The 26,428-nt window shown below is 44.5% G+C and overlaps 1 protein-coding gene across 2 annotated transcripts in view; it reads right to left on the bottom strand.

The window, feature by feature from the left end:
* LOC124615590 (superoxide dismutase [Cu-Zn]-like) overlaps window positions 1-26,428 on the bottom strand; it is a 325,653-nt gene that overhangs the window by 100,173 nt on the left and 199,052 nt on the right. The window contains exon 1 of one of the 2 annotated variants that reach the window (XM_047143588.1): window positions 3,587-3,737. The exons of the other annotated variant lie outside the window; for it this stretch is intronic. The gene's annotated coding sequence lies outside the window, so the exon portion shown is untranslated. Of the gene's footprint in view, window positions 1-3,586; window positions 3,738-26,428 lie in introns of those variants that run through there. 2 annotated transcript variants of the gene reach the window in all.

Raw genomic sequence — 26,428 nt, 5'->3', positions numbered from 1 at the left:
GCTAGTCAGACATTTTGAAAACATAATATTTCGCAAATGAAACAATTTGAATATATTCTCCTTCAAACTGGCTCTGAGCACTACGCGACTTCTGAGGTCATCAGTCGCCGAGAACTTAGAACTAATTAAACCTACCTAACTTAAGGACATCACACACATCCATGCCCGAGGCAGGATTCCAACCTGCGACTGTAGCGGTCGCTCGGTTCCAGACTGTAGCGCCTAGAACCACACGGCCACTTCGTCTGGCATTCTCTTTCATATTTCGGTGCTTATCTTCACTGCAATCGACGTTATAACTGACGTAAAAATGTTGCAAATTGTTTCTTCTCGGAAGGATGAGAGTTTATTACGAAAACGGCATGAGAACTTTTGTCACATTTCACTGTCGATCCTTAGAAGTTAGTTAATGAATATCCCTTAAATATACAGATTATGATTGTGTCACGAAAGGGCTGTAGCTCCGAGAATCAAAGTTGAGAACCGTACCCGCAACGCACGTGAATTCTTGTTCTACAAATCAATACATCTGACTAAATTCGCTTACAGCGTAGGTGTATTTATATATGACTACCAGACAGCCATTTGACTCAAATCCAGTTCCTTTACTCCGCAAAGAAACCTGTGTTATGCTACCTGGGAACTCTTTTTTGCTGTGAGAAGTGACACACTTTCGTTGGAGATTGTCCATAATGGTCGTAAATGCATCCCCGTGGCGCTGTGATGACGGTGTTAATTGCTTTGTTTGTATGGAATATTTTTCTAACAACGGTTGCGTACTTTTTTCCTCAGTGCCCATTAAGTCAATCCAGACGGCGATTGTTATGCAGTGTGATAGCCTATTTTCTCCCCACCCTCAACAAGGAGCAAATATGATATATTGCCATCTGGAAGACATTGTTCAACAAATGAAGAAACGAAATCAATCCACCTCTAAAACATCCAACGTCGAAGGCGGAATATTTATCGACAAAGTATAACAATACAACGCAGTCAACTCGTTGCTTCTCAGAATATCTCGTCTTATGTGGAAATCACTGCACTGACGAGCCCAGAAGATTACCGTAATTTTATGTTGTGCTAGAATGGCCTCCAATGACTTCGTAAAACATCTACGGCAATATCTACAACTATTTCCACACTTCGCAAGTTATTCTTCATATTGTCCTGTTATGGACTACAGTACAACGATGAAAAAAGTTCTTGAATCTTCTTTACACATTAAAACTGCTCCGATCGTAGAAAGTTTCTACGGTCATGATATTTTTTCTTTAATTTAGTGGCTTTCGATACGTACCCATGCAGCCGTCTCAACAGTAGACTGCCATCTATGGTGATACGAACGTTAAGACAACACAACACCCACTCCCTGAGCGGAGAAAAATCTCCGGTCTGGCCGGAATCGAACTCGGGCTCCTTCAGAAAGCAACCCGACACGCTTAGTGCGCAGCTACCGAGGCGGACAACCGTCATCGAATACCAGCAAAGAAAGATTGACATCAACAACCACTGTAAAGGTGTATGCTGATTTATGTCATTCTGTCATATTGTCATAATAATCTAAGGCACTTCTCTCCGTCTTAGCTGACTGAAGATAAATGGGTAGCTTTCCTTGAGAACCCCTAAACAGTATAAAGTAATAGATTTGAATTCTGTGACACAAGTCGGAACTCCCGGTGACCAACATATACTTTGATGCCTTCCTGCTACGTGTAGTTTTCACTAACTCAAAATCTCGACGGTCTGAATAAGACACAGAGGTACTTGGTTCGGTGTCAGAGGCACTGAGACTGTGAGAAAGTGACTTGTGCACTTCACCTTTACAAGAAAAAATGAAAAACCGTTATGATTTCCAATTACGCTTCGGCGTTCCGCATGAACACCGATTTTCAAACACCGATATATTCATATTCACCTATAAGGGAAGAAACGGCTGTTATAACAACTGAGCGTCAGAAACTATTGTTTTTAAATGAATATATTTAAAACTAATGAAATATCTGACGAATCTTAAATAAATATCGTCTGTGTGGAATGGAAGTAAATGAAATGACAGTCCAAAATAAAACAAACGCAGACATCGATATTAGAGTGTAAAGTAATAATCCGAAAAATTTCAAGAACGAAAATGAAAAACACTCGTCTGTACAACAGTTCGCCTATTGTGTAGAACTTCTGAACTGCTGGAATAAATGAATAAATGCCTACAGCATAGGTCCTGGGTTTCTTTCGGTTATGTAACTTAAAAAATAAAAATTACTCATGTTTCACGGGGGCGTAAATATTTTCTGTGCAATTAATAACCGTTGTTAGCAAATTACGAGCCTTTCAGAACAGTACACCATAGTATTTCTTGGTACTTGTAACGCGAATTCCGTAAGAGAAGTTTCGTTGTACCACATGCCCAACGCGGCTTTTACTTACTTCGTTGAAATACTTCGCTTTAATCACCTCTCCGAATTTTCGTAGTAGGCATTTACGGGAATCCACGGAATCCTAAGGTTTGACGAATATTTATGTAGTTGCCGTTAGACTATGGTTCAAATGGCTCTGAGCACTATGGGACTTAACAGCTGTGGTCATCAGTCCCCTAGAACTTAGAACTACTTAAACCTAACTAACCTAAGGACATCACACACATCCATGCCCGAGGCAGGATTCGAACCTGCGACCGTAGCAGTCGCGCGGTGCCGGACTGCGCGCCTAGAACCGCGAGACCACCGCGGCCGGCGTTAGACTAACATGGCTTCATTAAAGGGGAAAAAAATAAAACGCCAAGTTCTATTACATACATATACGATTTGAGGAACAGACGTACTAACAAATGTTACAGACTTCACTACCTTGCTAATATCTTTGCTCTTGGTATTTCTGTGAGTACATTACGTTTCTGGAGATTTCCATCACCTGCGAAATAAACACACACACACACACACACACACACACACACACACACACACACACGAGCCAAGCGATAGAACAGAAGAAGGTACTGTAATTTTCAATAAGGCATTAGGAAATAATCTTCTTGTTCAGATCGTAATATTTGACACCAGAATATACAACGAATAAGTTGAAATGCATACGTACAGAATTCACAGAAAGTGTCAGTTATTTTGTACAGCGCTGTATGAGAATACATGAAAAGCTCGAGGTAATTTGGAATGAAACACGCTAATGCGACAGAAGCCCCAGCAGACTGCTATGTAGCCTGTGGAAAGGTACGTACAGTAATGACTCGTAAACTCTGTAAAAGGCAAGAACCACAAGATTTAACAACGTCGGAACTTCGTTCCAGGGGAACGTAACGTCTTTTGCGGAAATGTTCCCAACAGTCGAAGTGCCGACCGCTTTCAGTATTTAACTTTACAATCCGTTTCGATCTTTTGACTGTCATCATCAGCTCTCAATGTCAATGACAAGATCTGATGACGGTAATAAAGGTATGAAGCCATCCATAAAACGGAATATTGTACGCTATAAGGATTGCTAAATAATTGTCAGAAAACTAAACCGAACGAAAATAAAGAGCCGAAAATCTTACACAATAAAAGCATGTGAAAGAATAGACAGTATGCTGCAGTACCTTCCTCAACTGTTATGTGGCGTTCCTTTTTCAGTTTAGTCGGTCACAGGCGGCTATCGGCGCGTTGCACTCACAGTGTTAGGTGATCCACCAGTTGACGCCGCTGAAGGCGATGTGCCAGTGGGGACAACAAGTGAAGCTGCCTCCGCGACAGATTGCGCATTGCGCCCTCCTGCGAGATAAGGCAGTTCGGGCTGGCTGACCTCCGTTGCGCCCGGCACCACCTAGCGCACGCTCACTAGATAAGTGTCGTGTCCACTCAGCGTTAAGGACGACAGTTCCGTGGAAACACTCTGCGCACTTACACACTATACAATAACTCGGGATAGGCAGAAGTCCAGTTCATCGAAGTATTCCTGAGGAATGTGCATAGTTAGACGAAGTTCATCAATCAGGTACTGAGTAAAGACGAGCCAAAGTACTAATTACCGGTAATAGACTACAATGGCCCACTTTCAACAAAGTAACAGGTTCCAGAGAGGTATCAATTATTTGACAGTCTTCAGCACTCAGCAGTTAAAGCACCAAACCATTGAACCAAAGGTATTCGATCACTGAGTAGTCCTAGTATTTTTATTTGTCACTTATCGCTTCTTGCATTCACAACTCTTGCTATGGGCCAAAACAGCTGGAAGTGCAGGCACATAGGCAGTCTTCAGGGCAGGCACATGGGCAGTCTTCACAAAAAAAAAAAAAAAAAAAAAAAAAAAATCACATACCGCATGTGTTTTACGTGCAGATGTAACTGAATCGTATCTGTTGAAACGAATAACGCAAATCACTTCTTGTTGCCGTGTTATTGTTATCTCAGTCTGACGCACATTAAGTAATGACCCAGCGGGAGAACTAACAACCTATATCTTTGTACATAAGCTGAGTTAGCTGCATCACGGAGACCCCAACAACGCGACCAGCAACTTGCAACTGGCGTCAAGGTAAACTTTTAGTTTCAATGCAGAGTTAAAATTCACCCCAGTTTTCAATCTTCATTTTGCTTTTCCAGGATTCTCTCTAATTCACTTAAGGCAAATAACTGGATGTCTCCTTTGCGAAGGACAGTCTATTTCCAGACTTGTTCTTGCCCGGCTCAAGTTACAATTTCAGTGACGTTTGTAATAGAACGTTAAAACGATTTATTCGGCCGTAAGTACCACGGTAAGCTTATAACCACTATGACGTCTTAAATTTTCTTTTTTCATTTAAGCCAGATGCTTTTTATAGCTGCATTGCGTATTTCACGGCTTTCATCTATCTGACGCCAGTTGTCAGATCGCCCTCGTTTGCGAGACTCCCAGACGTCACTACAACTCTTCTGAAGGTGTCTCGATTTGCCGGCCGATGTGGCCGTGCGGTTCTAGGCGCTTCAGTCTGGAACCGCGCGACCACTACGGTCGCAGGTTCGAATCTTGCCTCGGGCATGGATGTGTGTGATGTCCTTAGGTTAGTTAGGTTTAAGTAGTTCTAGGTTCTAGGGGACTGATGACCTCAGAAGTTAAGTCCCATAGTGCTCAGAGCCATTTGAACCATTTGAACCTGCTAAGTCTCCCGAAATCCCACTACGTTGCGACTGCACTGTTCCATTAGTCAGCCTGTCAAGTCCTCTACTCGTCACTGGCCAATATAAATCCTGTTTCGTTGTTTTTTGTGAAGACCGAGTCTTTTTTATAAGTCTGACCTGGCGTAGTTCTTTCTAATTCCGCTAGGAATACAGATAATACAGATACGTACACTGGTTATTTGATAATGATGAAACTTTGTACTGATGGGGTAATACTTTTTGTCGCAAATGTTTCATGTGGCTTGGAAAGCTGTGTCCATTCTCCTGGCTCTTCCTTTCAAGGCATCTTTATCTACCCTACTCGTGGTAATCCATTATCCATTCGTACCTGCAATAAGCCTTCTCAATAAAATTCTGTATGTAAGTAAAGTTGTAAAGTCTATTTAGAATTACCCCACATACAGGGTGGTCAGAAAAAGGCTGAACTGCTTGTACGGTTGTTGCAGTGTAGGTTATGCTGAGAAATAAATGTCACTCACTCACTCACTCACTGGTTATACCGGACTCGAGAGTCCATTACCGCAGCAGCGTATTTTCACCATCTGTCCCTTTCTTGGGCTATTTTCTTCCATTCACCCTCAATACCTAGGCTCCTCAAATCATCCCTCACCCATTGTCCTCCCACATACGCCTCGGTCTCCCCACAGGACGTTTTCCTTCTAAGTGCCCTACCAGTAATCTGCGCGCTGCCCTGCCCTCATCCATTCGGGCTACGTGACTCGCCCATCGCAGCCTAAGTGATTTAATAATACTGATTATGTCAGGGCTTGAATAGAGTTCGTGAACCTCTTCATTATGTAGTTTTCGCCACTCTCCGCTAATGTCATCCCTTTTTGCTCCGAAAATATTCCTCAAAATTTTGTTTTAAAATACGCGAAGCCGCTTTTTATTTTGCACAGTGAGAGACCAAGTCTCACATCCATACAGCATAACTGGTAGAATAATAGTTTTGTATATTCTAATCGTTAAATTCCTAGACAATATCCGTGATGAAAGTAATCTATTCAGTGAAAAGTAGCACGCCTTTCCCGCCCGTAATCTCTTCTTCAGTTCGGATTCGATCTCATCTCCCGAAGTGATGTCCACGCCTAGATACTTAAATGTGTTCACTTTTTTAAATTGCATGTCTCCAACTCTTAACATTTCCTGATCTACTGCTGTTGGCATTCTAGTAGTAACCAGGTATTTAGTTTTGTCTTCACTTATTCTTAGACCTACATCTTCACTAGCCTTGATTAACGCATTCGCATTTGCTGTTACAGATTCTTTCCTATCGTTAATGATGTTTAGATCATCTGCATGCCCTAATATCTTAATATTTCCATTTAACTCCACACCCACTGAATTATCTGCTGCCATTCATACAATATATTCTAGGACTAAATTAAAAAGTAGCGGAGACAGGGCATCTCCCGGCTTAAGTCCGTTCTTTATTACAAATTCTTTTGACTCCAATTTCCCCACGCGTACTCTACCTTTTATTGTTTTTCAAACTCGCCCCTATAAGTCTAACAAACTTCATTCGTATTCCAAGTTCCAAAAGAATTCAAGAAATAATTGTTACGAAAGAAATTCGATACCTTGCAGAAATTACTGACGTTCAACGATCAGAACGTAGCTAGCGCAAATTCAAGCGGCTCACCAGAGACTGTGTCGCCAAACGAGTACATTTTACCTGAAACCGAACAAGAGAACGACAAAAGAATTAGAGATGAGACGGTAGTAAGGATCGGACTCAAGCCAAAGGCAGAGCATTCTCATGTGCTATCACCTACGTTATGGGATCCACTGACACTAATTGTATCTGGCGGGTCGCTTGAATTTTCACGCGGAGCTTTCTACTGGTTAACTTCAGTTCTAATTAACTCGGAAACGGCGCAACGTATCGAATTTGTTTCTCAGTAATTATTTCTCAGCACAACCTACCGTGCAGCACGCTTACAAGCTTTTCAGACAGTTTCTGGCCACCCGCACATGTACCGTGTGCCTCTCCTAAGAGACGTCAGAGGCATTTACTGTGTATTTCGGGAGACATTCGCTATTTCGATTTTGCACTGTGTAGCTGGAGTCAGCCCAGACAATTACTGAACGTCACGTTCTTCATGTGACGCCCAGTGTCAACAGACGATGTCGGTTTGTTTGCCATTGCAAACAAAATTATTTTTAAATCGAAATTTTAAGTGCCCATTCGATGGCGTGCTCCCACATTAGTCTGGCTCGATATTTGTTCCATCGCAATGTATTAAAAGGGACGGTAAAACACGAAGAATAAACAGCAGTCCAGCAACGACTCAGTCGCGCTGCTTGCTTGGTGGAATCAGTGAGCGCGGGCCAGGTCAGCGGTGTCGTTGCTGGAGTACTGGTTATTCTTCGAGTTGTGTTGTCGTTGTTGATACGAGGGTTGCCCAGAAAGTACTGCATCGCGTTTTTTTCTCATCCGAAAACAATGCTACGAATGCGAAACGTTACGTGCGTAAGTCTCCTGAGTGAACGCACCAAGTTTCCGTCAGTTCCGAAAGATAGCGTAGCTGCAGAACAGTTTCAAAATGGCGTCTCTAGGTGTAGTACGTTGCGAGCAACGTGCCGTCATTGAATTTCTCACTGCAGAGAAAGAAACTGTGGGGAATATTCACAGACGCTTGTGCATAGTCTATGGAGCATCTGCTGTCGACAGAAGTACAGTTGGTCGCTGGGCACGGAGGGTGAGGTCATCAGAAGGCGGTTCGGCGGAGCTCCACCATTTGCAGCGGTCGGGGAGATTATCCATGGCTGTCACACCTGACATGTTGCAGGAAATTGATGTTATCATTCGCAAGGACAGATATATTACTACTCAGCATTTGGCGCTGCATCTTTCAATCAGCAAAGGAAGTGTGGATGCATATCCGCACTCTTGGATATTCTAAAGTGTGAGCAAGATGGGTCCCGCAGTGTCTAACGGTAGTACGCAAATCGCACTGAAAAAACATTTGTCTTGATTTGTTGCGACGTTTTGATGCTGTGGGGGAGGCCTTCTAGTCCCGGATTGTGACAGGTGATGAAACGTGTATTTACCATTTTGATCCCGAAACAAGTCGACAGTCTATGTAATAGCGCCATTCCCACTCCCCGCAGAAGAAAAAAAATCAAAGCAAATGTTTCCGCCGGTAAGGTCATGATAACTGTGTTGTGTGATAGTCACTGATGTTATGCCAAGAGGCGGTACCATTAATTCAGAAGCATATGTCAAGACATTAACAAAACTCAAGACTAGCTTCCGGCAACTTCGGGGCCACAGCAACCCAGGAGATGTTTTGCTGCAACACGATAACGCTCGGCCCCACCCAAGTCTGAGTGCTGCTGAACACATCGCGAAACAGAGTTGGACAGTGTCACACCATCCTCCTTGCAGCCCCGACCTTGCCCCCTCGAACTTCAACTTGTTTGGACCACGAAAGGATGCCATTACTGGCAGACATTTTGAGGACGATGAGGAGGTGACTCACACAGTGAAGAACTGGCTCCGCGACAAGGACAAGGATTGGTACTGACAGAGCATATACGCCCCTGTTTCGCGCTGGAGGAAGACCATAGCACGGAATAGAGATTACGTGGAAAAATAGCATATGTAGATAAAACACCATTATTTCGTCTGTATGTAATTCTCATTATGTTCAATAAAGAATTGTTGAAGAAAAAAATGCGGTGCATTACTTTCTGGGCAACCCTCCGACATTACGATAAAAGAACGCGTTGTGTCGAATGGCCACCTAAAATTTCGCCTTAAAAATCATTTTGTCTGTAACCGGAAACAAATCGACGCTTTCTGTCAACACTTGGCGCTTCATGAAAGACTTGATGAGCATTATTTGTTTGGGTTGACACCTGCTACACAACGCAAAACGAAATTGCAAATACCTACGGAAACAGCGGAGAAAATGCGCCTGACTTTTAAGAGAGACACCCGGTATGTACATTGACGAAAAAGAAAATCGCAACGCAGAAAAATAATCAGTTTCGGGAATACATGTTCAAGTGATTAACATTGTAAGATCACAGATGAGCGAGAGATAAGCCATTGGAAATAAGAACTGTTCGTATATTAATAATCAGTGTAAATGCCGGAACGTTAAATGCAGATATGCACAAGTACCTGCATTGTGTTGAACAGATGCTGGATGTCAGTTTGTGGGATGGACTAACATGCATATTGCACTTGGTCGGTCAGTACAGGAACGGTTAACCCTGTTTATGGATGATGCTGGAGTTGTTGTGCTGTGATGTCCCATATGTTCTCGATTGAAGACAGATCTGGTGATTGATAGGCCAAGGCAACATGCCGACACTCTGTAGAGGATGTTGGGCTACATCAGCGGTATGTGGGCTAGCGTTATCGTATTGGAAGCACCCCCTAGAATGCTGTCCATAAATGGCAGCACAATAGGCCGAATCACCAGACTGACGCATAAATTTACAACCAAGGTGCTTGGGATAACCACAAGAGTGCTCCTACTGTTAGACGGAATCGCACTCCAGACCACAACTCCAGGCGCAGACAGGTTGGTCCCGGACGTTCAACTGACCTCCTGTTCAACACACGGCCATCACTGGCTCCGAGGCAGGACCAGCTTTCACCAGAAAACACAACGGACCTCCGCCCTGCCTTCTAATGTGCTCTCGCTTGACACCACTGAAGCGCGGTGATTTGTTGCCAGTGGAATGTACGCTCCACGATGTCTAGTGTGGAGCAGTCCTTGACGTAACCGATTTGTAACAGTTCGTTGTGACTGTGGTGCCAACTGCTACTCAAATCGCTGCTGCAGATGCAGTGCGATACGCCAGAGCCATACGCCGAACACCAGTGGTCTTCCCTCTCGGTAGTGCCACGTGGCCTATCGGAGCCCGATCTTCCTGCGACCGTACTACATTCTCGCGACCGATGTCATGTACGGTCACTACATTTCTGCCAAGTCTTTCTGTAGTATCGTAGAAGGAACATCCAGCTTCTCATAGCCCTACTACACGACACCATGCAAACTCAGTGAGGTGTTGATAATGGCGTTTTTGTCGCCTGAAAGATATTCTTGACCAACATCAAATCATCACGTCCAAAGTCAAAGGTAACTAACGCTAAAGACCGTTACAGCGTATATTTAAAGCGAACCTGAATTCCATTTGCTATTAGCGCCACCCTTACGCGACCGACGTGAAATTTATCATCTTTTGTACGTATAAACACGCCTACCAACTTTCGTTTATGTCACACAACTACAGTGAAACCTCTTTATAACGTTCCTCCATCTAATGTTTTCCGCTATGTTACTTTCGTTTTTTTTTGTTTTTTTTCGGTCCCGACTAAAAGCCCATATAAATTTTCCTCTGTACTGCGTTTCCTCTATATTACAATTCCCTCCATGTAACGCTCATATTTTTGGAACCCTGGTCAATATTTACCTCGTTATAACATTTAAGTGACTGGATGTAGACGCATCGTTTTCCGTTATGTGGATTCACAGTTTGCCCCGGCTCGGAAAGCCCGCGCTCAGCGTGTTTCATATGTCAGCGGAAAACCCGGTCACGTGACATGTGACGCACATTCTGCTTGCGATCTTTTTGGCGGCATTTCAGTCGATGCTATGTATTCGTAGCGTGTTGTGTGAACTGAGCAGCAAATAGTTCGTGTGTCTAGTGAGAGTGTGTCTTCGATTCTTCGATATAACCTTTTTTTTTTTTTTTAAGCTTTCGTCACTGGACATGAGTGAAAACCGGAAGAACATTTCTCTGGAAGAGAAGGTTTCTGTTATTAAAAAAATGGAGGCATCTCCCGGTGTGAGTCGCGTGGAGCTAGCGAAGCAATTTGAACTGGCCCCCTCAACACTCAACACTATTATGAAAAAGAGATTGTCGATAATGGGTGGGTTTGAGAGTTGTGGAAATTCGAAACGTAAGCGTTTGAAACCATCGATTTACGACGAAATGGGGGAAGTTTTATTAACTTGGTTTCAACAAGCACGTGCTGCAAACATTCCTATAAACGGAACTATTTTGAAGGAGAAGGCGCTTCAAATATCACTGCAGTTAGGAATGGAAAATTTTAAGGCGTCCAATGGATGGATTGATAAATTTCGACAGCGCAGTGGTGTTGTATACAAAGCGGAATGTGGAGAAAGTAAAAGTGTGGACGAACCAACTGTAGCCCAGTGGATGCAGACTCTCCCTAATCTGATACATGGCTACAAACTGCGTGACATTTACAACGCTGACGAAACCGGTATGTTTTTTTAATTTAATGCCGGATAAGACATTTACTTCTCGTGGGGAAAATTGCCATGGCGGTAATATCATTTTACAGTGTTGTGAAAATTTAAAATGTCATCTATGGTACCTTTTGTCAAAGCTGATTAGTGGTATCCCGATCTTCAGTAATGTCCTATAATTATTATTTGGAAGCCTTCCTGTTTATAGTGTTTTCCTCTATACAGTGTTCAGAATTTGTGGTCCCTTGAAAAACGTTATATAGAGGTTTCACTGTACTCCTTTTCCGTCAGTGTATACAACGCAACTGCCAATCCTGATACGCCAAAAGATCTCGTGGCAAAACTTATAGGTAGTACGTCTAAGAGGCAGTATCAGGACGGATGTTCGCAAGCAAGTTCAAGTTACCGCACTGGCGCCTTTACCGTGCTTAGAGAAGCAAATGGCAGCACGTCTCGGGAGAGTACTGGTTATACTAACAAGCAGGCTCGGAGCTGGCAGCTGATTAGCGGTGTGAAATCTCACTGCACGGAGGCACCGGCTCGTCTCCTGTGCTCCGCCCGGCGTCAGCCATTTGTATTCAGAGGCTGAGACGGTGCAGTACAGTCACGGTGTGCTGCAGCGGAAATGCGCCGACCGCCAGCTGCCAGCCGCCGCCGCCAGCTGCCCGCGCCAGCTGCATTGCTAAACGGGAAGGCGGGACCACCCACGCACAGCGCATCCCACCCAACGCGGCGCGGCGCGGCGTTGCGCTGCCGCAGGCTGGCTCTGCTTGTTAACCAGCAGACGTCACTCTACTCGTCCCATAGTAATCACCCTTGTTAACCGTTACGCTCCTGGTTCTAAATGAGAAGAGTGGAGATACAGTAGAGAGACAGGCTATCCTGCATTATCTACTTATACACTCCGTAAGCCACGTTACGGTGTGTGGTGGAGGGTACTTCTAGTACTGCTACCTGTTCACCCCTTCCTTGTCCCATTCGCGAGTGACACGTGGTAAGAACGAGTGCCGGTAAGCTTCCGAGTAAGCTCTAATTTCTCTGATTTTTCTCGTCTTGATCATTTCGCGGCACGTATGTGGATGGATTTAATTTGTTGCCCGATACTTCTTTGAACATACGCTCTAGGAATTTCAACAGTAAACTTTTCCAATGAAGCACAACGATTCTGTTATAGGCTCTGCCACTGAAATTTCTTGAGCAGTTTCGCAATACGCTCACACTTACTAAACGAATTCGCCCTTCTTCACTGTATCTATCACTACTACTAATCCAACTTCGTCCCATACTGATCAGCAACACTCAAGATTCGGTCGAACAAGTGTCCTGTAAGCCACTTTTTTCGCGGATGAATTACATTTCCTTAAGATTCTCCCAATCAATCCCAGCCCATCTGCTTTTCCTATTTTTTGTTTCTTGCGATCATTGCAGTTTAGGCTCCTAGTAATTTTACGGTAATTACTGTTCGCAGTGATTCGTTGACAACAGTGCGTATTCAGAAGAAGAAGGGGGAAAAATGGTTCAAATGCCTCTAAGCACTATGGGACTTAATATCTGAGGTCATCAGTCCCTAGACTTACAACTACTTAAACCTAACTAACCTAAGGACATCACACACATCCATGCCCGAGGCAGGATTCGAACCTGCGACCGTAGCAGCAGCGCGGTTCCGGACTGAAGCGCCTAGAACCGCTCGGCCACAGCGGCTGGCAAGGGGAAAAAGCAAGACCGTGTAAAAAAAGAAAAAAAGAAGGAGACGCCGATATTGAGACGCTAGCAATCGCATCTAACGGCTACTGTTGTACAACTTTTATTTTATATAATGAACGACGCAAGTGAAAACAAATTACAAGTACAATAAGAGAAAAGGGCTAGTAAACATCCATATAAAGTGTACCAGATGACAAGACTTAGCAGCAGCCATAGATTAATAGAGAACATACTTAGCTACTTACCCTTAATCTAAATTCTGTGCTAAGGAGAAAGTAACGAAGAAGGAATGAAGGTTAGAATTTAACGTCCCATCGGCGACGAGATCATTTATATAGAGAAAACTGTTCTGATGGACAAAAATATGGGAGCTAACCGGTCGTGTTCTTCCTATGGAAACGATCGAATGATCGCCTTTACTGATTTTTACGTAAATAAGAGTGGCCGAAAAAAAATTTGAGCGCCGTTCCTTCTAAATGCGGTCGAGGCGCCTGTGACTCAAGGAAGTGTCAAGTGACTTGGCAGAAGCAGTCTTTCCTTTTTCAGGAAAACTACCTTGTCAGAAGGTTATCACAATACACTGTATCAATAGCATACAACCAGTTGGTGATATGTAGCCCGTTTTCAACATAAATGAATGCTCGTAAATATCCGAAAATCCACGATAAATGTCTTCGAGTATGTGGGTGTGGGGAAGGTGGTTGCCACAGAGAAGCGAAAGGAATAAGACCAAAAGCTTTTCGTCGTTGTAGGCTCAAATCAAGTTACACTAACGCGTAACGAGATGAAATAAGAGTTGCCAAATTGCTCACGCATTTGCTTTGCAGTGCGAGATTGTTACAGAAACCGGGTCAAGCAACATATCATTTTCTCCAAATTAAATGCCGTGAAATATGTAGAGAGCTAACAAGCATTCGTCCCGCGCATTATCAATGAATGATATAAAAATGGAGGATATTTATTCTGTTACAACGTCTAACAATGGCCACACAGAGTACTTTGACTTGCTATGAACAGTGACGTAGATGCTATAAAAAGAAAAATGACGACTACAGAAGCACGAAAATTAGGGAGGATACTGAAATGACACAATTATGCTATCTAGGAAGTAAAGTTAAGCTATATTGTCTGTTTCAGGTACACATGGGAACAAAACGATGAAGAAGACTTTCTTCAGAAAAATATCTCTACAAGTCAGAATTATTGGCAGGTAACCGTTTATGAACTCTACCTCGCGATCATGTCGACTGAGAACTTCGTCAAAATGTGTAAATGGTACTGCCTACGAAGAGAGGATACTTTAATTCCCTAATCCTTTTGTTCTGTCCTACTGGTTTTAGGTTCAGCTTCGCATCAGTTACATGTTTTGAAGTAAATCTAATTTTTTGAAGAAAGCGGTTCTGTAAGGCATTTGCGAGAGAGTGAATTAAGGAATAACCTACTGCGCACATTCACCCTAAGAAAAAAGAAATGGATTATTTATTCATGAGAAAGAGCTTCACAAATTGAGCGAGTCAATAACACGTTGATTGATTGATTGATTGACTGATTTTAACAGGAGGGCTAAAACAACTTAGGTGTAACCCGCCACTGCCCGCACCGTAACTAGGTTTATTGTGCGGTATCGCTCCCTGTATATCTAGTAAAGCCAACCAGTGCCCTTAAATAGTGCAAGGAGTCCCGCTATCAGTTTTTTGTTAGACACAATTTCTTCAGGTCTAGTTGTACCGAAGATTCTGTATCTTTTACTCTCCAATGCCATGCATTCAAAGATTAGGTGTGATGCAGTTTCTTCACCCTCATCACAGATCCTACATTTAGGGTCCTCTTCCATTATATCGATTGTGTGTGGGTGTTTCTTGAAGTTCCCATGGCCGGTCATGACTCCAGTCATGAGTTTGATCTCTTTCCTGTTCAATCCCAGGATTACTGAGCTTCTTTTAAAACATGGCTTGGACATGATTACCTTACCATGTTTTTGTTTATGGACCTCGGTCCAATATCCTACGTGCTGTTTCGTAGTTTCCGCTGTTTCCGTAGTTCTAATTTGATCATAGCCTTGGTGATTGCCAAGACAGGTTCCGGTCCTATAAATGGAGTTGTTGCCCCAATCATAGCCAATCATCGGCTTGTTCATTGCCACAGATCCATGAGTGGCCGAGGACCCACACTAGGTACACACTATTGCTTCCCCCCCAGCTCCACCAGAGCCCTGTGGCAATCTGCAACAATCTTAGATCTTGTTGCAGGAGCTGCCAATGATTTCAGGGCTACCTGGCTGTCTGAATAGATGTAGATGCTACGGTCATTGTAGCACCTACTCATATTCTCCTCCACACGCCCTGATTGCAGTTACTTCGGCTTGCAATACAGAGGCCAGTTTCCCCTAGAGAGATGCTGCTCTCCCAATAACACGTTGGTCCACTTCTTGTTCGTATATGCAAGCAGTCATTCAGCTTGGCATTGATTAATAGAGTTCTTGGATATCCTCCTGAGGAAGACGTGTTAACTGGTCAAAATTCCCGAGATGTTGGAGAACCCTGCCCGTAATGCTCCAAACGTGCTCAAATGTGAGGAGAGATCCGGCGACCCTGCTAGCCACGGGAGAGTTTGGCAAGCACAAAAGCGAGCAGAAGAAACTGTCGCTGTGTACGAGAGGGCATTTTGTTGCTGAAATGTAAGCCCAGGATGGCTTACCATGAAGGGCAACATAAGGGGACGTAGAATATCGTCGACGTCGGTGTGTTGCTGATGACAACCAAAGGGGTCCTGCTATGAAAGAAATGGCACCACAGACCATCACTCCTGGCTGTCGGTCGTATGATGGGCGACAGAAAGATGGTATCCCACCACTGTCCGGGGCGTCTCCAGACACGTCTTCACTGGTCATCGGGGCTCAGTTCGAAGCGGGGCATCTCCAGACACGGGTTCGGCCTGCAGTGTCATTGACTGGAGTACAATTGACTTCAGTGATGAGTCCGGATCCGAACTGACGCCAGTGACATAAAAGGACCCCTTTGGCTGTCATCTGGGGCGCGCTTACAGCACAGAGGTTGTTGTTGTTGTTGTTGTTGTTGTTGTTGTTGTATTCATTCCTGAGACTGGTTTGATGCAGGTCTCCATGCTACTCTATCCTGTGCAAGTTTCTTCATCTCCCAGTACTTACTGCAACCTACATCTTTCTGAATCTGCTTAGTGTATTCATCTCTTGGACTCCCTCTACGATTTTTACCCTCCACGCTGCCCTCCAATACTAAATTGGTGATCCCTTGATGCCTCAGAACATGTCCTACCAACCGATCCCTTCTTCTAGTCAAGTTGTGCCACAAATTTCTCTTCTCAATTCTATTCAATACCTCTTCATTAGTTGTGTGGTCTACCCATCTAATCTTCAGAATTCTTCGGTAGCACCATATTTCAAAAGCTTCTATTCTCTTCTTGTCGGAACTATTTATCGTCCATGTTTCACTTCCATACATGGCTACACTCCATACAAATACTTTCAGAAATGACTTCCTGACACTTAAATCTATACTCGATGTTAACAAATTTCTTTTCTTCAGCAACGCTTTCCTTGCCATTGTCAGTCTATATTTTATATCTTCTCTACTTCGACCATCATCAGTTATTTTGCTCCCCAAAGAGAAAACTCCTTTACTACTTTAAGTGTCTCATTTCCTAATCTAATTCCCTCACCATCACCCGACTTAATTCGACTACATTCCATTATCCTCGTTTTACTTTTGTTGATGTTCATCTTATATCCTCCTTTCAAGGCCCTGTCCATTCCGTTCAACTGCTCTTCCAAGTACTTTGCTGTCTCTGACAGAATTACAATATCATCGGCGTTCCTCAAAGTTTTTATTTCTTCTCCATGGACTTTAATACCTACCCCGAATTTTTCTTTTGTTTAATTTACTGCTTGCTCAATATACAGATTGAATAACATCGGGGAGACGCTTCAACCCTGTCTCACTCTCTTCCCAACCACTGCTTCCCTTTCATACCCCTAGACTCTTATAACTGCCATCTGGTTTCTGTACAAATTCGAAATAGCCTTTCACTCCCTGTATTTTGCCCCTGCCACCTTTAGAATTTGAAAGAGCATTCAAGTCAACATTGTCAAAAGCTTTCTCTAAGTCTGCAAATGCTAGAAACATAGGTTTGCCTTTTCTTAATCTTTCTTCTAAGATAAGTCGTAAGGTCAGTATTGCCTCACGTGTCCCAACATTTCTACCGAATCCAAACTGATCTTTCCCGAGGTCGGCTTCTACCAGTTTTTCCATTCGTCTCTTAAGAATTAGCGTTAGTATTTTGCAGCTGTGTCTTATTAAACTGATAGTTCGGTATTTTCACATCTGTCAACACATGCTTTCTTTGGGATTGGAATTATTATATTCTTCTTGAAATCTGAGGGTATTTCGCCTATCTCATACATCTTGCTTACCAGATGGTATAGTTTTGTCAGGACTGACTCTCCGAAGGCCGTCAGTAGTTCCAATGGGATGTTGTCTACTCCCGGGGCCTTGTTTTGACTCAGGTCTTTTAGTGCTCTGTCAAACTCTTCACGCAGTCTCGTATCTCCCATTTCATCTTCATCTACGTCCTCTTCCATTTCCATAGAGGTATGTCGGCTATATTCTACGCCCCGTTTTGTTGCCCTTCATGGCAAGCCATCCTGAGCTTATATTTCAGCGAGATAATTCCCGCTTGCACACGGCGAGAGTTTCTTCAGCTTGTCTTCGTGTTTGCCAAACCCTACGTCGGCCAGCAAGGTCGCCGGATCTCTCCCAAATAAAGAAGGTTTGGAGCATTATGAGCAGGGCACTTCAACCAGCTAGGGATTTTGACAATCTAACGCGCTCATTGGACATAATTTGGCACGATATCGGTCAGGAAGATATCCAACAAACCTATCAATCAAAGCGAAGAGCAATAACTGCTTGTATAAGGGCCAGAGGTGGAAAAACGCGTTACTGACTTGCTCAATTCTTGAAGCCCTTTGTCTTGAATAATCACCGAATTTTCTGAAATTGTTATCATTTATTTGCCTGCATATGTACATTTCGTCTACAAATTTGCGTCCCATTAGGATAATTCCTTCGTCGTGCATCCTTTCTTTCTGAGAGTTTATTTATAGGTAAACAGCTTGTATGGCTTTTACCAGTTACTGTGAATCAAAGAACTCTGTTTCCTTTAAAAGTAGCGTCATCTTATATGATTGTTACTGTTATGTAAACAGGAACATCTGAAAGTGAATCGTGAGTGTTGGTGGTAAGTTCCTGTGGGCCCAAACTGCTGAGTTCATCGGTCCCTAGGCTTACATACTACTTACTCTAAATTAAATTAACTTACCCTAAAGACAACACATACACCCATGCCCAAGGGAGGACTAGAACCTCCGACGGGGGGGAGCCGCGCGAACCGTGGGAAGGCGCCTCAGACCGAGCGGCTACCTCGCGCGGCTGAATCGTGAGTGTCATACCTCTGGACCGTCATATTATACCATATTTTTGCAAACGGTACAGCACAGCTTCAGTGTATTTAAAGACTAGCATCATGAATCCACCAAAAGCTGCCGTAATATGTAATTGTTTGCAGGTAACCAGATTCGGTCAAGTGACCATTTTCATGTCATAGAGAGTATTACGTCAAATGAAAGGAAGGATCCTTGACCTAAAGTGCACAATAATTATCAGTTGCTGCATCTTTACTTGTTCGTACATTTTTCTGTTAGTGAATAAGTGCGCAGTCAGAGAGTCTATTGCACTAATCCGCACACTGTCTCACCAAAGTGGTGCAAGGGCTGAAAAGATAACCACCGACGGAAGAATAGGTACATCGCCTCGGTCGAGCGCCAACATACGCGGCAGTCACACACCATCCTCCCACCACTCGAACTTGGGCTTCGTCTCTAGTGTCCACAACGTCGACGGGTCGTCTAGTCCTAAGCTTTCGTCCCTGCTTCCATCGGTGCAAGCACCACTGTTATCTAGAGGAACATTTCTGTTTATATCTACTGCTCTTGGCTCCAGTTAAATGTTTGAACGCTTCCTGACTCGTATTAAACTGACAAACTTTATGAAGCTTCAACTCTTCCTGTTTACAAATTTCATCCTAATCGTCTTCGTGTGGATATTTACTTAACTATGGCGTACGTATTACATGAGATATGATAATGCCGCAGCCTGCAGCGGCTGTGTGAGCTAGAGCGGACACACTGCTGTCTTTGTTACGCACTATGGACTTCAGCCTACTCGTGGGCACATGCGAGGCCTCCCTCGCGCCTGCGGGAGTTAAAGATAAACTCCGGGACCCCACTTGTCGAGAGGAAGCACGCCGCCTGGAATCTCGTGCGCCCACTACGGCCTGCATGACGATGACAGCAACAACATACACACACACACACACACACACACACACACACACACACACACACGTCACTTATGTGCGTTAAGAAAAAAAATGTGAATGCATCGCCGTCGGGACTGCTACGGTCGCAGGTTCGAATCCTGCCTCGGGCATGGGTGTGTGTGATGTCCTTAGGTTAGCTAGGTTTAAGTAGTTCTAAGTTCTAGGGGACTTATGACCTAAGATGTTGAGTCCCATAGTGCTCAGGGCCATTTGAACCATTGAGCCATCGCCGTCAGGCGCATACTTACATGTGATGAAAACCTTATGGTTCCGACAATAGTTTGTTTGCTCCGTGGCCATAGAAGGAGCAGAGCTAATGGAATGCTTTATTACAGTGGTCTGATCATAAAACGGAGTTATTTTCGTAGTGACATGGATTATTTAAAACAGTTAAAACTGTAAACAGAATAAATGTATCGTGAAAATGATATTGATGTCATCATGTCCTACACTTTAAGATGTCGAGATCGAAATTCGATAGTATCACTACCACTAACGTTCTTTGAACGGCAGCATCTGTTTCAAGAAATATTGTATCATTCTGAATTACACGATAAGGTACCGAGTAAGCCAGTGGAAGAGTATAGAGCAGTGACAACAAAAAGTAGATCATAGGTGTGGTCATTGTTTAAATGCATATTCAGAATGAAAAGTTTTGTAATTTGTACTTGAAGAAACTAGAAGAAATTGAAATGAGAAGGGCTTGAAAAGCAAAACTTAAATGAATACGCTAGCAATGCCGAAACCTGGAGAAGCCACATTGGTAACTAGTAAATTTCCAGTGGAACTTCTGAAGCAGTATGCACTGTGGTTGAGATTTTATTTGTGCTGAAAATGTAAGAACAGAACTGAAGTCTATTAACTTTGATGAAATCAAAAAGAATGTTGATTTCTGCAGTTCGTCGGATCATCCTATTAGGAATCTACGAGGACCTGTTGAAAAGTAACGCTTCGAAGTTTTTATGAGAAAACTCAAAAAGATTTTTAAATAAAACAAACGCTATTAACATTCTACATCTTTATTTTTCATGTCTACATATATATTTCTCGACAAAGTCACCCTGGCGGCGAACACAGTGTAATATTTCTGGCTTATTCAGCCATCATATTAGGCTCCAGGAAGCTATTCCCAGGGCAGTGGAGATGCAAAATGGATAGAGATGACGCAATGTGGGATGAGGTACCGGTGACAAATGCTAGATTCGGTACCATTCCCGTGAGAAAGACCGCCTGCATGATGTGCATGATGCTGCTGCTCTGTGATTGGCCGCCGTGTTCGGCGGTAGGGCGCCAAGACGCTAAACTTTAGTTGCTATTATTAATTAAACCTGTCATCCAAATTACTTCATTTTTTAAAAATAAACATCTCTCAATAGCCAGCTATCAATCAGTCATTTCAAAATTATTAAAATCAAAGTATTACTAAAACAAAAGACTGACGATATAACTGCCGATGCACTTCGGTGGCGTTCGGGTCACGCCTTGCTGGCTTGGCGCGAAGTGTCTCGGGCAGTCCGGCTCTCCAGTTATGACCGTTCCAGTAGACAGACATGTTGTCTGTGGCAGGATGTATTTCATGTTATTTTAGCCAGATATAATGACTGTGGAAAGATATGTTGAATACGTTGCGATCAAGAATAGTTTCTCGTGTCTATATCAATAAAAACGCGAGTGGCATCCCAAATGAGTTCTAGTTTATTAGTAGCAGCAGTTCCTTGCGAAGTTAATTTCAGCCTCAAGAAAAAGAATCCACGACCTGCGAGCTGTTTTCTGCGCTGGGGACATCATCATCACGAAGACAGCAGATTAGTGAAGTGTACAAGCACTTATGTATTCCACACAGGGCAATGGAAACAACTAGGCACCTCACGCGTACTGCATGCACAGTACAAATGTGCTCAGTGACACGTCATCTGCAGTAATGCAGAGGAGGTAAAGAAGGATGAAAGTATTAACACTATCTCACTTTTATTCCTTTTTTCTTGCCGTAACAGTTCTCCCAACAAGAAACCAGTTTGTTACTACCGTCACTGTAGAACGTTTGACTTTGTTGACGGAGCCGCAAGCTCACCCCTGCTTGCACCGCTTCATCTCTACCACATTAAAGTCCACGAATGTGTTCTTTAAGTTTTGTAAATATACGGAAATCGGATGGGGCCGAGTAGGGATGTATGGAGGGTGACCGACGACAGGGAACCCAAGGCGTCGGATAGCTGCAGATGTCGTAGCGTTCGTGTGTGGTCTGGTACTGTCATGCTGAAGAAGTGGGTGCTGTATGTGTGGACGAACTCTTCGAGTTCGAAACTCGATTACAGCACGCTGTTTCTTACGCACCGACATAGTTACGTTACAAACTGTCTTGTTATGTGCTACAATTCGGAGCCCTCAAGCGGCAGAGTGCAGAAAATATGCAGTCTTGAAGAATAAAAAAGTGGAATATAAATAAGGTTTGTTTTATTTAAAGCGCTAGGGGTTTTCATATAAAAAATTCGGAGGCATTACTTTTCAGCACGCCCTCGTATTTTCGTGATTTTATTTTTGCTGCTCAATTAAAATGCTGAGTGACAGTCTTTTAACCAGCGAAAATAGGTGTGTTGCGGTTACTGGAATAAAATTCCGGATGATCGCTGTCACATTATGAATGATACGCAGCGACAGACAGAGTACAATAGGAGAGAAGGGGAAGATGTGATTAGCTGACACGGCACCTCGCGTGCTGGAAATCCTTATACATCGGTGTATTATCGCAGGTGAGCAGTAATGGAGCTCTGACTATTAATTTTTTGTTCACTTTTGAAAAGGCATTTGACTTACTGCTAGTTCCATTAATGTATAAAAAAAGGTCTTTTACACAGATATCTATGTGCAGTTATTACGGCATTTAATTTTATCAAGGCAGCAGAAAAAACACTGCTGTGGTAGACGTACATTTGAAACCAACAACCGCGCCCCATTCGAGCTCGCACCTTGCGATCTACCGCATCACGATGCTATTCCAGAAAGCATAGACACCGGAAGGAGAAATTTATGTACACTACTGGCCATTAAAATTGCTACACCAGGAAGAAATGCAGATGATAAACGGGTATTCTTTGGACAAATATATTATACTAGAACTGACATATGATTACATTTTCACGCAATTTGGGTGCATAGATCCTGAGAAATCAGTACCCAGAACAACCACCTCTGGCCGTAATGACGGCCTTGATACACCTGGGCATTGAGTCAAACAGAGCTTGGATTGCGTGTACAGGTACAGCTGCCCATGCAGCTTCAACACGATACCACAGTTCATCAAGAGTAGTGACTGCCGTATTGTGGCGAGCCAGTTGCTCGGCCACCAATGACCAGACGTTTTCAATTGGTGAGAGATCTGGAGAATGTGCTGGCCAGGGCAGCAGTCGAACATTTTCTGTATCCAGAAAGGCCCGTACAGGACCTGCAACATGCGGTCGTGCATTATCCTCCTGAAATGTAGAGTTTCGCAGGGATCGAATGAAGGGTAGAGCCGCGGATCGTAACACATCTTAAATGAAATGTCTACTGTTCAAAGTGCTGTCAGTGCTAACAGCAGGTGACCGAGACGTGTAACCAATGGCACCCCATTCCATCACGCCGGATGCGACCATCATGATGCTGTAAACAGAACCCGAATTCATCCGAAAAAATGACGTTTTGCCATTCGTGCACCCAGGTTCGTCGTTGAGTACACCATCGCACGCGCTCCTGTCTGTGATGCAGCGCCAAGGGCAACCGCAGCCATAGTCTCCGAGCTGATAGTCCATGCTGCTGCAAACGTCGTCGAACTGTTCGTACAGATGGTTGTTGTCTCGCAAACGTCCCCATCTGTTGACTTAGGGATCCAGACATGGCTGCACGATCCGTTACAGCCACGCGGATGAGATGCCTGTCATCTCGACTGCTAGTGATACGAGGCGGTTGGGATCCAGCACGGCGTTCCGTATTACCCTCCTGAACCCACCGATTCCATATTCTGCTAACAGTTATTGGATCTCGACCAACGCGAGCAGCAATGTCGCGATACGATAAACCGCAATCGCGATAGGCTACAATCCGACCTTTATCAAAGTCAGAAACGTGATGGTATGCATTTCCCCTCCTTACACGAAGCATCACAACAACGTTTCACGAAGCAACGCCGGTCAACTGCTGTTTGTGTCTAAGAAATTGGCTGGAAACTCTCCTCATGTCAGGACGTTGTAGGTGTCGCCACCGGCGCCAACCTTGTGTGAATGCTCTGAAAAGCTAATCATTTGCATATCATAGCATCTTCTTCCTATCGGTTAAATTTCGCGTCTGTAGCAGGTCATCTTCGTGGTGTAGCAATTTTAATGGCCAGTAGTGTAACACGGTGACGAAAAATCACATTGAATCTTCGGCAGTTATTGGAAATGTCACAATTACTCAACAGTGTTTTTCTGTCGACAGGATGAAATATGAAGGCAGCGTTATCGAATTATTTACCACACTGTTCTGACAGCAACTGATGTTCTTCTTCCTGTTGCTAGCCAAGGGTGCAATAAAAGTACAGGATGCCTGCGCATTCGGACGGATAACGCGTCGATTTTTCTCGGACTCCTTTCTGTTTACAGCTTGCGATTACCGAACCGTGACGCAGGCTGTAGGAGGAGGTTCCCGTAAAATTTGCAGTGTCTTTTTGACTACGGTGCGCACCTTTGCTCGGAGAAGGAATCGTTGAGAGCCGGCTCGGGAAAAGCGCACACACAAAAACAAGAACTGACTCCGAGATGTGCTGTGTGTTTCTCTAGCAGGCCCAGGAAACGAGAGAAAAAGAGAGGAAAAAAAAGGAACCAACAAACGAAAATTACGGTGTTTGTCCTGGGGCGGTTCAGGGAGGCAACAGAAACATACGTACGGAAAGGGGAGGACACAGAGGAATGGGGAACAAAATAAAAGTTGGCCGTATCTTAACTTTGCGAGCGGTGCTGGGAGGCGCAGGCGGTTTGCGACAGGGCTTTAGCGCTCGCAGAAAGAGGAGGGCGCGTGTCGGGTACGGCCGGTGTGTGTGCCAGGCGGAGCCAGAGGCAGAGGTGGAGGTGGAGCCACGACAGAGGCAGCGGGAGCTGATTACCACGGCCGCCGCCGCCGCTTTGAGGGGCGAGCAGATCGGGATGCGAGCGGGTCGCATTATTAGCCGAGGCGGGAGCAGCGGACAATGGCGCGCGGCCGAGTGCGCACTTCCGGCCGCGATCACAGCGGCGCGGCCTTTGACGGGGCGCCGCCGCCTTTGTCATATCAACAAGAAAGCCCCTCGAGGGCGCGGGCCCCGCCGCTCGTGTATTCGAGCCCCAGCGAGGGCGCAGCCACGAGTGGGCGGGACGGCGCTCGGCACTGCTCGTAATCGTGACGAGCAGCTCGAGAGCTCAGCCCCGCCAGTCGGCGCGCGCGCGTGCATGCATTGCGTGCTACGCCCCTGCGTACCGTCACAAGTCTACTGTTCGACGCTCCCCGCGCGTACTCGTAGCTCTCCCGGTAACCTGGGTTTCCGAAGTGGCCGCGCCCGAGATGCATGTGCGAGAAATACCGGGTGATCAAAAAGTCAGTATACATTTGAAAACTGAATAAATCACGGAATAATGTAGATAGAGAGGTACAAATTCACACACATGCTTGGAATGACATGGGGTTTTATTAGAACCAAAAAATACAAAAGTTCAAAAACTGCCCGACAGATGGCACTTCATCTGATCAGAATAGCAATAATTAGCGTAACAAAGTAAGACAAAGCAAAGATGATATTCTTTACAGGAAATGCTCAATATGTCCACCATCATTCCTCAACAATAGCTGTAGTAGAGAAATAATGTTGTGAACAGCACTGTAAAGCATGTCCCGAGCTATGGTGAGGCATTGGCGTCGGATGTTGTCTTTCAGCATCCCTAGAGATGTCGGTCGATCACGATACACTTGCGACTTCAGGTAATCCCAAAGCCAATAATCGCTCGGACTGACGTCTGGGGACCTGGAAGGCCAAGCATGACGAAAGTGGTGGCTGAGCATACGTTCATCACCAAACGACGCGCGCAATAGATCTTTCACGCGTCTAGCAATATGAGGTGGAGCACCATCCTGCATAAACATCGTACGTTCCAGCAGGTGTTTATCAGCCAGGCTCGGGATGATGCGATTCTGTAACATATCGGCGTACCTCTCACCCGTCACGATAGCAGTTACAAAACCAGAATCACCCATTTCCTCGAAGAAAAAAGGCCCGATAACGGTAGATGTGGTAAATCCAACCCATACTGTGACTTTCTCGTCGTGCAATGGAGTTTCCACGACAGTTCTAGGATTTTCGGTAGCCCAAATTCTGCAGTTGTGAGCGTTGACAGACCCTCGGAGCGTGAAATGAGCTTCGTCGGTCTACAACACGTTGCTCAACCAATCGTCATCTTCCGCCATCTTTTGAAACGCCCACACCGCAAAGGCCCTCCGCTTTACTAAATCGCCAGGTAACAGTTCATGATGCCGATGGATTTTGTACGGATAGCATCGGAGGGTACGCCTCAGTGCCAACCAAACAGTTGTGTATGTAACGCCGGTGCGACGTGCGACTGCACGAGCGCTGACTTCTCCGTGCATAGACGAACCCGCTACAGTCTCCAGTTCTCCCTGATCTGTCTCAGCAGCATTACGCCTTGTGCTCGGTTGGCCACTACGGGGTCTATCGTCTAAACAACCCGTGGCTTCGAACTTCGAAATCATTCTCGCCACAGCTGCATTTGTCAACGGACCTTTACCCGTTCGAATCCCCTTCCTACGGCGATAGGATCGTAACGCTGAACTAGCACATTCCCCATTCTCATAATACAGCTTCACTAAAAGCGCCTTTTCAGGTAACGTCAACATGCTGCGACTGCTGGCGCATCTGATTCTCTCTCT

The sequence above is a fragment of the Schistocerca americana genome, chromosome 1, assembly GCF_021461395.2.
Source record: "Schistocerca americana isolate TAMUIC-IGC-003095 chromosome 1, iqSchAmer2.1, whole genome shotgun sequence".
In the NCBI taxonomy this organism is placed as follows: domain Eukaryota; kingdom Metazoa; phylum Arthropoda; class Insecta; order Orthoptera; family Acrididae; genus Schistocerca; species Schistocerca americana.
This window is presented reverse-complemented; position numbering and strand designations above follow the sequence as displayed.